General features: G+C 45.1%; 1 protein-coding gene across 1 annotated transcript in view; it reads right to left on the bottom strand.

The window, feature by feature from the left end:
* The window catches only part of MAP3K7CL (MAP3K7 C-terminal like), a 54,292-nt gene extending 50,863 nt beyond the window's left edge, over window positions 1–3,429 (bottom strand). The window contains exon 1 of the mRNA XM_015422995.1: window positions 3,087–3,429. The gene's annotated coding sequence lies outside the window, so the exon portion shown is untranslated. The remainder of the gene's footprint in view (window positions 1–3,086) is intronic.
* Window positions 3,430–9,580: the final 6,151 nt, after the last annotated feature.

Genomic DNA, 9,580 nt, shown 5'->3' with positions numbered 1-9,580 from the left:
CCTCCTCCCCCTCCCCCTCCCGGGCTTGCGGAGCCCGCCCTCTCCTCGCCAGGCACACCCGGCTGCTGCACGTGGGAACCGGGGCCAAACTCTCCCGGCAGGCTGCTCAGTCCCCGCCCCCAGCAAAGCACGGGGATTACAAGGTCCGGCATCCTCTGCGGCAGCAGCCCCCTGGCGCTCTCTCTCCCTCCCTTCCCCTGCCGACAGAGGGGACCAGGAGGAGGAGGAGGTGCTGAGCTGGCTGGACGAGCACAGCCAGGGCGACCACCCCCAAACTGGCAAAAAAAAAGGTTTTTTTAAAAAAGTTAAAAAAAACTTCCGCTTTCAAACCGGGAAGAGGGATGGGTTTTGTTTTTGCAAGCATCACAAGCCCCGGGGGAGGCTGAGACTCCCCCGGAAAATTTCGGAGGTAGCCCCCGCCCCTGCGCCCCCCTGAACTCTACGCCTATGCAACACTCCAGGCATTCCAATGTGGTTGATATAATGCTGTTGCGTTATAGCGCTATAAAGTGCCCGTTTTTAAAAAATCCGGAGATTGCCCGCACAGGTGAAAAACAGCGGGAAAAAGTGCATCGGAACTGGGAGAGGAAACTGAAGACTACTTGGAAGCGGTTGACAGGTAAAACGCTTCAGCCCCGTTTCCTAAATGGGACAGAAGCATTTGTGTCTGAAATTACAAATATATTCCAGTAGGGAACCGGTTCTAAAACAGTTCTGTCTGAAATGACAGACCAGAAACTGTTTGGGAACCATTCCTCTTCCAGATTATATCGTCTGTCTGAAATTTCTCAACCTTTCCTTCACAGAAACTAATCTCTGTAGTATGGATATCAGTTGTAATTTCAGAACTCCAGGCCCAACCTAGAGGTTGGCTAACCTAGAAAACTAGAATGCATAACAGTAATCAATGACAGCATTCTCAGCTTATGAATTCTGAAATGAAATATGAACTTGGCTAGAGATTTCATCTGCCTTTCCATTTCAACCCCTTTCAAAACAAGCACTAGTATTACTTGTGTTTTAATAGAGAACAGGAGTGGTGGTTATACTTGGGTGTCACTTTGAGTCTGATCACACATATTGTTCAAAGTGTTAGTCCTCTTGAACCTGCAAATTGCATGAGGCTACAATCATACTGGCAGCTTGGGGTGGTTTGAGGGCAGGTTAAATATTTCCGCTCCAATCAAGGACAGAAAATATTGGTCAGACACCACAACTCGAGGTGACTTCATATAGCATGGGGGGGGTGGGGGGCGGTGGGTCATTCACACACTCCTTTGATGGCCACCATCTTGGGTGTGTGGCTCTGAGAATGCTGGCCAGGTGGAAGTTGACTATCTGGGGCTGGAAGCCAGGCAAGGGTTGTGAGCCTGACAGTGGTGTCCGCCATATAGTCCCCCCACATGGGGACTGCACACCATTTCACAGGGTTGGTGGCATGAGGAGATCCCTGCTGCTGGATGGCTACACTTGCCTTGAGTGCTTTGGCGCCCATGCAGCGTGGATGGCTGGATGGCTAGGCGCTTATGCATATGGGCGGAGAATGAAACACCTGCCTGTAATGTATTGGCGGGTTCAGATTGCCATTCTGCTCTGTGTCTGCTCCCCCATGTCTGGACATCCACCAACACATGGGGAACTGAAAGTACCCCATGTTATGTGGTGGCTATTTACTCTGTTTCCAACTCATTGTATGACAGGATGCATATGACTGCAGAATGGCTGACAGATGTGGATGTGTGACCGAGCCCATTTAATCTGTTGGGAAGAGCAACTGTATTGGGCCAAAATCCCAGTCTGAAAGTAGCCTTAGTGCATCATCCTAAAATGAAAGACAATAGCCTCTGGCTTCAGCACATGTTTAAATCCATTTCACATGATATAGTTGCTAGATAAATGTTGAGAACAAGGCACATTGGGGGGAAAAAAATCTCTTTTCTTTCATGGTAGTGCCTAGCTGGACAAACATGGGTTCAAACAGTGTTAATTCAGATGACAGATTGCCAAAATCTGTTATTTCTTATGCTTTTCTATAAAAACTGCATTGAACTGTATTCAAATCAATGCAAATAAACCAGTTTCAAATAAAATCATTTAGCTTAACTAAGTTGTTAGACTATATAACAAATGTTCCCCATGTATCATTTTAAAATTAAACAGCACTTGAATAAAAGATACAGGTTTGTTTTGTAATTTTTTTAACAAAAATACCCAAGCATTTAAGGCAATGCAATTTTACTGTGAGTCCTAAGCAGTTATACCCTTCTAAACCATTGACTTGAATGGATTTAGGGTGTAACTCTGCTCAGGATTGCACTGTTCATGTCTAACTATAATTTAGTTCCTCAGTGTCACTGTTACATTATTTTTTACGAGAGAGAGAGAGAGAGAGAGAGAGAGAGAGAGAGAGAGAGAGAGAGAGAGAGAGAGAGAGAGATTATTGTGAATTAAAAATGCCAGCATCAACTTTACTTTAAATGTACAGGATCTAAATTGTTCATCCTTTGAATGTCATATTCCGGTTAGCATAAAATGCATTTCAAAGGTAATCAAACTGCTAAATGAAGTGCAGTTTCTAAAGGATAATTTTGGAATGGCTAAAAAAAAGTCCCTTTTAAAACTACTATCTTGTTCTGATCCAGTAAGGATTCCTTCCAAAAACAGGCTAATTGTTCAAGAAGACAACTGCATTTATAGGCACTCTGTGCTAGCTGGTATTCTGTTTCACCACCACATTTCCACAGAATTTCTCACAGGAACAAATCAAGCAAAAAGAATCCAAAGAAGACAGAATAGAAATTTCATTCATTTCATTTTATATGGAAATATCACCAAACAAGGAAAATTAAATAGATTGGATTTAAAACTTCCACTTTCCCCACCCCTTGTATTAAAGCTGAAGCACTAGATAGCCTTTATGTCTCATAAACTGTCTAAAAAGATTCCCCAGGAAACAGGTCTTCAGTTATAGATTGCCTGTGAAACTGAATGTTGTTTCCTTATTTTAAAAAAATCTGCAGCAGAACTCAACTTAAGTGTGGTTACAGCTCAATCAGTTAGTTCAGATTTCACACCTGTTGCCTTACCTCACTTAGTAGTGTCTACACTTGTATAATCCAGGGCCAGCCAGCCACTGCCTTGGCTTGTTGTTGCCTTTATGGAGTAAAGATTCAATAAAAGAAAAGGCTGCACCTGCTACAGAGCAGCAAACTGACAAGGTCTGAGAAGCTGAAACAGCTGTCAGGGCAACATGCTGCTACCTGCACTTCCCATAGGCTTTTCAGTCCCTCAGGACCACCCTTTTCCGTTTTCCTTCACAATTCCACTCTCCCTTCCTTTCTTTTCCAACAATGCAGGATTACAGCATAGTCATGCTTCATGGGGCAAAAATCCTTCCATCAGAAGCATTATCAAAGCAGCAAACTGTCGAGAGTCCAAGCTTTTTAATTCATTAGTCCTGGCAGACCTAAAATACAAACAGACTTGCTTCATAGGCCTGGAATGTTTTCAGCATGACCCAATCAGTGTCTGTGTCTATTCCAGCAAACTGGAAAAGAGAGCCTGACTCCAGTCAGCAAAAATGTCTGCAGCTCCAATCAGCTTGGGGTGACATTGCCAACTTGAACCGGCTGCAAGCAAACTATCAGATGATAGCAGAAGCTATCAAAGCTAACAACTAGGTTGGGTGGTTGCTGCTTTAGTCCAGGCTTGGTAAAATGATACTGTCCAATAAATGAGATGACAGACCTGCAACTTTAAAAGAAACAATGGGTTATTCTTAGATGCACTGTATATTGACACCGATATGTGAGTACGTTTCTCAAGGTATATTTACAGACATTTTGGGATTACACATCCTGACATGGGAGAGAAACGTGTTTTCTTAAAACCATACAAATTACAATTAACACGTTGTGAATATTACCATAATTAAATAAGTGTATTCTGACTTATTTTTCTAAACAGAAATACTCAGATTATAGCAACATTTTTCTTGACTCATCAGTTCTCACAACTTGACAAAAAATACTAAAATGATGTATCCGTTAGTGCCTCATTGTATCTGCTTCTTGATTGATTATGAGGTTTAATTTTGCTTTCTAGTATGCTGATTGTACTGTGCTTTATTAATAACTAGGAAAAAGGCTCATTGTGGAAATAAATACAAAGATCTCTAGAAAGAGGCCCTGGGCGGGTGCCCCGGCCTTAGACACTCAGTGTCAATTTGCTGTGGCAACCTCAGCAGGGTATAGTGACACTGAGCCCACCATTTTCTCCAGATGAACTGATCTCTGCTACCTAAAGAACAGTTGTAATTTTGAGTGATCTCCAGCCCTCACCTGGAGATTGGCAACGGTTCCTCAGAAGGGAATGGTTGGTTTGGAAAGTGGAGTCTGTGGCTTTGTACCTGTCAAGGTCCCACGCCTCCTGAAACCTCACCCTCTTCAGGCTCCATCCCTCACATCTCCAGGAATTTCCCACCTGGAGTTGGCAACCCTATCTCCTTCCCAGCCAATCATCAGCCTACCTTTCTTTCCCCCTCACTCTTCAGCTTTCCACCCCCCACACACCTGCAGCCTCTCCCGTGCTCTGAAGCCCTGACTGCTACGTCACATTGGCTGTCATACGGGGGCCACCTCAGCAGCATATAAGGATACAGAGCCCACCATTTTCTCCAGGGGAACTGATCTCTGCCATCTGGAAAGCAGTTGTAATTCTGAGTGATCTCCAGCCTTCCCCTGGAGATTGGACTGTTTAGAATGTTAGAGGCAAAAGCCATCAAGTCGCATATGCAAACGACCTCTGTGTTCCGAGGCAAAGACCAATGAGACTGCATATGCTGCATATGCAAATAACCTCTGTGTTCTGACTGGCTATGGGGGGGAGGGGAACAGCAAACTGTTTAGAATGTTGGAGGCGAGACTCAAGGAATGCAGCCAGTGGATAGGGACAGATTCTGAGTGACACACCAGGGCACCAACCAATTCCGGAGCGTGTGGAATGTTCCAGAGAAGTGCCACCACCATTCGGCTTTTATATATAAGGGAGATCAGTGTTAATTTAATTAAAAGCTAGAGGGTTTTTTCAGATGCAATGTTGTAGTTCTTAACATAAGAATGTATGAAGTGTCCTGCCAGATCAAACTGATGGTCAGTCTAGTTTTGCAGTGGCCAACTAGATACCCGAGAAGACCTACGACAGGGACACAGAGACCCAAGCATCTCCTGGCTGCTGCTCCCAGTGGATGAATCTATCTCCCCAAATACTGTAACTCTAGACTCTTAAGCCTTTCCTTGTGGAAAAAGCGTCCTTCTCTGCACCTTGTCCAACTTTGTGAAAGGTGGGGTGACCAGAATGGAACCCAGTATTGTTCCAAATGCAGCCACACTATAGATCTACAGAAAGATTTCCAGAGTTTTGGTGCCATGACCAAGAAGGCCCTCTCCTGGATTGTCACCCATCTAATCTCAGAGGGTGGGGACACCAGAAGCAGGGCCTCAGGAAATGATTGTGGAGGTCTGGCAGGTTCGTAAGGGAATAGGTAATCCTTCAGGTATACTTGTCGAAAGCCATATAGGGCTTTGTGTGTGTGTGAGGTGTGTGCCTATGCATGGAAGTCATGTGACCTCTGGCAGCTCCTACTGGGGCATGGAGCACATTCAGAGAAGTGGCTTGATAGCCTGCCTCCTGGCCCTGGTATTCCATGGAGGTCTCTCATCCAAATTCTTGCCAGGGTTGGCCCTGCTTAGCTTCTGAGATCTGAAGAGATCATGCTTGCCTGGGCTATCCAGGTTAAGGCGCCATATAGGCCTTTAAAGATCAACACAAGCACTTTGAATTGTGCTTGGAAACAAATTTGGAGCCAAGACTGGCATGATATTGTCACTAATGTTCCCTCTAAGCTGTGGAGTCTTGTGAGCAAAACTTCTACTTTGTGAGTTACTGGCATTAAAGTTGTGAGCGAGCGATCTGGCTACTGCATAAATTAGTTTGCTCTCGAGCCATCCTTCCTGAGCTAAGAGAAAAATGTGTGAGCCTGAGGCTAAAAAACTGTGAGCTAGCTCACACTAACTCAGCTTAGAGGGAACACTGATTGTCACTATGACTCACTTCAGTCAACACCCTGGCTGCAGCATTCTACATCAGTTGAATTTCTGAACAATTTTCAAGGGCAGCCCTGTGTAGAGTGCGTTCCAGCATTCTAATCTACATAGAACCAGCAGGGGTCCTGAATATTAGGGGGTGGAGCCTGGGAAGGCTGGGATGAGGGGAGGGACCTCAGTAGGATATTTAAAAAAGCCATTTTCTCCAGGGGAACAGATCTTTGTCATCTGGAGACAAGTTGAAATTCCAGGAGATCTCTAGGTCCCACCTGGAAGCTGGCAGCCCTAGTAAGGATGCACCACAGTGGTCAGATCTTTTCTGCCCAGGAAAGGCTGCTGCTGGCTAATCAGTCAAAGCTGTAAGGCACTGCAGGCCACAACTGCCACCTGTTTATTCAGCAGTAGGCCTGTGTTCAAGAGCACCCCCAAACTGCAGACTTGTTCCTTCAAAGGCAGTGCAGCCCAGTCCAGAATGGGTGAAACTTTAATTCCAGGCCAGATCCTCTGCTCACTAGCAGCACCTTCATCTTGTTGGCATTAAGCTTCACATTATTAGCCCTCATCCATTCCAAAGCTGCCTCCAGGTTCTGGTTCAGAGTTTCTACAGCCTCCTGGGATCAGCCAGAAGCTAGATCAGAGTGTGTCACCTGCATATTGGTGACAGTCCAGCCCAAATCTCCAAATCTCACCTAGAGATTTCATGCACATGTTAAAAAGTATAGGAGACAAAATCGAACCTTGCGGGACCCCATAGGACAAAGGCCAAGTGGATGACCACAAGTCCCCCAGCACCACTTTCTGAAGCCTACCATCTGGGGCGGACTCGAACCACTGCAAAATGATGCCTCCCAATCCCAGACTGGAAAGGCAGTCTGGAAAGACACCATAATTGATGGCACTGAAAACTACTGAGAGGTCCAAGAGAACCAGCAGAGTCATCCTCTGTTTGTCCATCTCGCAGTGCAAGTAATCCACTAGGGTGACCAAGGCTGTTTCAATCTGCCTACCAGGCCTGAAACCAGATTAGAAATGATCCAGATAATCCATTCACCCCCTTTGTCCTTCTTCACAATTGCATGCATCCCTTAAACAACCAGCATCAGTGAGATTGCATTGTCTGCTTTTTGTGCCTATATATTCAGCAGCTTCTATTCAAAAAGTGGTTGCAAAAACTGATCACAAGATTGCCTGGGTTCATGAATTGTCCACCAAAGGCACACTAAGACACTTAAGCTGCAAGTCTTAACTCAACAATCTCTGATAGTATTATTTATTTATGTATTTATTTCAGGGGTCATTTCGTAGAAAAAGAGCTAGGGGGACTCATTAGCATAACTCATTCGCATATGCCACACCCCCTGACATCACCGGAAGTGTGTCCTCCCCACAGCCGGCGGCGACCTCCAGCAGGCACCAGCAGGGAGCTCCAGGCCCCGCCCTCCCGCACCTCACCCGGGGGGATGGCGTCCCCTCACGTCCCCCCCAAATGACCCCTGATTTATTTATTTATTATTACATGCCCTTTTAGAATTGGACGTTGGGGAATGGCAGATGTGTGGCAAACAGTAGCAGTAATAGAAAGTCTAAATGTGTGAGAAAACATTTTGCAAACATCATGTAATCCTGCAAATGGATACATCTTGATGGACACATCAAAACAACCTGATGAATTATTGGCTTCTGGCCAATGAGCCATACCAGCAGGTGTTTAATTAGTTCAGATCCCATCAGTAGATATGTATAGTTAGGACTTTTGCAACAAATATTTTTACATTTATTTTGGTTGAACATTTACCACACTGCTGTCTACTCACCTATTTATAGAGACCTGTTGAAGTTCTAGACAGTTTGCTTTGGTTCTCACATTCCAGTGATATCATGCACAACTTGGACACTTCTCTGGTCACCACCCTCCTCCAGATCCAGATCATTTACGAACAAATTAAATAGCACCTAATAAAAATCCCCCACTGGTGGTGAAAATTAAGATATATGTGCTAAAGAAGCACAGGATTAAGCTATTTGCAGTTTTCTGTCTATCTCTACCCCACTGGGTATAGTCACAATTTTGTTTGTTGAACTCTTAAGAAAACTAAGGCACTGAACTTCTAAATCTTATAAATAAATATGTCCAATGCCACAATTTCATGTTTAGTTATAAATGAAGAATTTATGTTCTTAAAGTGGCAAAATATGTTAACAATAACTATTGAGTGAGTTTATATTTCTGCCCCAATTTTTCATTTCCCCCCCCCAAAAAAAAGAACCCTAGGAAAAAATATTGAGAGAAATATGCTTTCCCCAATGGCATCAACATTTCTAGAAATTTTACGTCTCTACAGCTACCCAGGGCTGTTTTATATCAGTCAGTTACAAAATTGTCTTCAAGCAGGAGCAGAGAGTTAATAAGGATGGTGGTTCTGACATTCTGGAATGTGTTCCCTGGGAAGGTGTGGAGGGTCCCCATGCTGTCCACTTCCCATAAGAAATGCACGACAGTTCTTTCCAAGCAGGCCATTTGGCAGCTAATCTAAAAGGTGGGTATTATTTTGAGGACAAAGGGCTTTTCCTCACACTCAACAGACTCCTGGTTTTCTTGGGAGACAATCCACAAGCACTGGAATTGGTTGGGGCACAGTCCTTCCGCACATCTGCCCTCCCTCTGCGTTTTTGCAGTTATGGAGTCAGGTTATTTTCTTTTGCATGTGCCTTCAATAATGAGGATTATTCAAGGCAGGGTGCTGTCGTCATCAGTGGTGCCATCGGTAGCATCACAGCAACCCCCTCTTTTTAAAAAGGGGCTAAAGTATCAACATACTGCTGGAGCATGGTAACAATAGGCTTAGTGGGATCTCTGAACCCCCAGCTTTCCCTGGAGAGAAAAAAAGGATGTCTCTAGCCTTTTCCTTCATGAAAATATGCCCTTTTCTCTATATCTCCATGAAGTAAGGGGCTAGACTTATGTTTTATATAAAGTGAAAGCTGGAAAATAAGGATTTTGTAATTTGGGGGGCCTTCAAATAAATCAGGGGGCACTGACATCACAAAAATAATTTTAAAAAATTAATAAAATTTAAAAACCGCTCAGCAGTTAGAGCAGGTAGGAACAGTTGGAGCAGGCAGGAACAGTTGGGGCAGGCAGGAGTAGTTGCAGCAGGCAGTCGCTCATCCATGGAGGTCTCCCATGGCAGGGCGAGGGGCTCCAGCAGCAACAGGGCAAGGGGGCAGGTGAGTGAGTGCTGATGTGTCCTGGAAGCCAAGCGCTGTGGAGCTGGCCTCCATGGGCACTCCAGCTGGGCACCCAAACACAGGAGGAGGCAGAAGAGGAGGAGGAAGACACCTCCTGGCCCAGATCATACATCGCAACTGCCTCGGCCCCGCAGAAAGTTCCTGCACTGTCAAAGCCTACCGGACCCATCTTGCCTGCTGGCCCACCCACCTGCCTGCCTCGTGCTGCTTCCTGCAACGGCGACACT

This window comes from Gekko japonicus, unplaced genomic scaffold (assembly GCF_001447785.1).
Source record: "Gekko japonicus isolate JY-2015 unplaced genomic scaffold, Gekko_japonicus_V1.1 scaffold178, whole genome shotgun sequence".
NCBI classification, from domain to species: domain Eukaryota; kingdom Metazoa; phylum Chordata; class Lepidosauria; order Squamata; family Gekkonidae; genus Gekko; species Gekko japonicus.
This window is presented reverse-complemented; position numbering and strand designations above follow the sequence as displayed.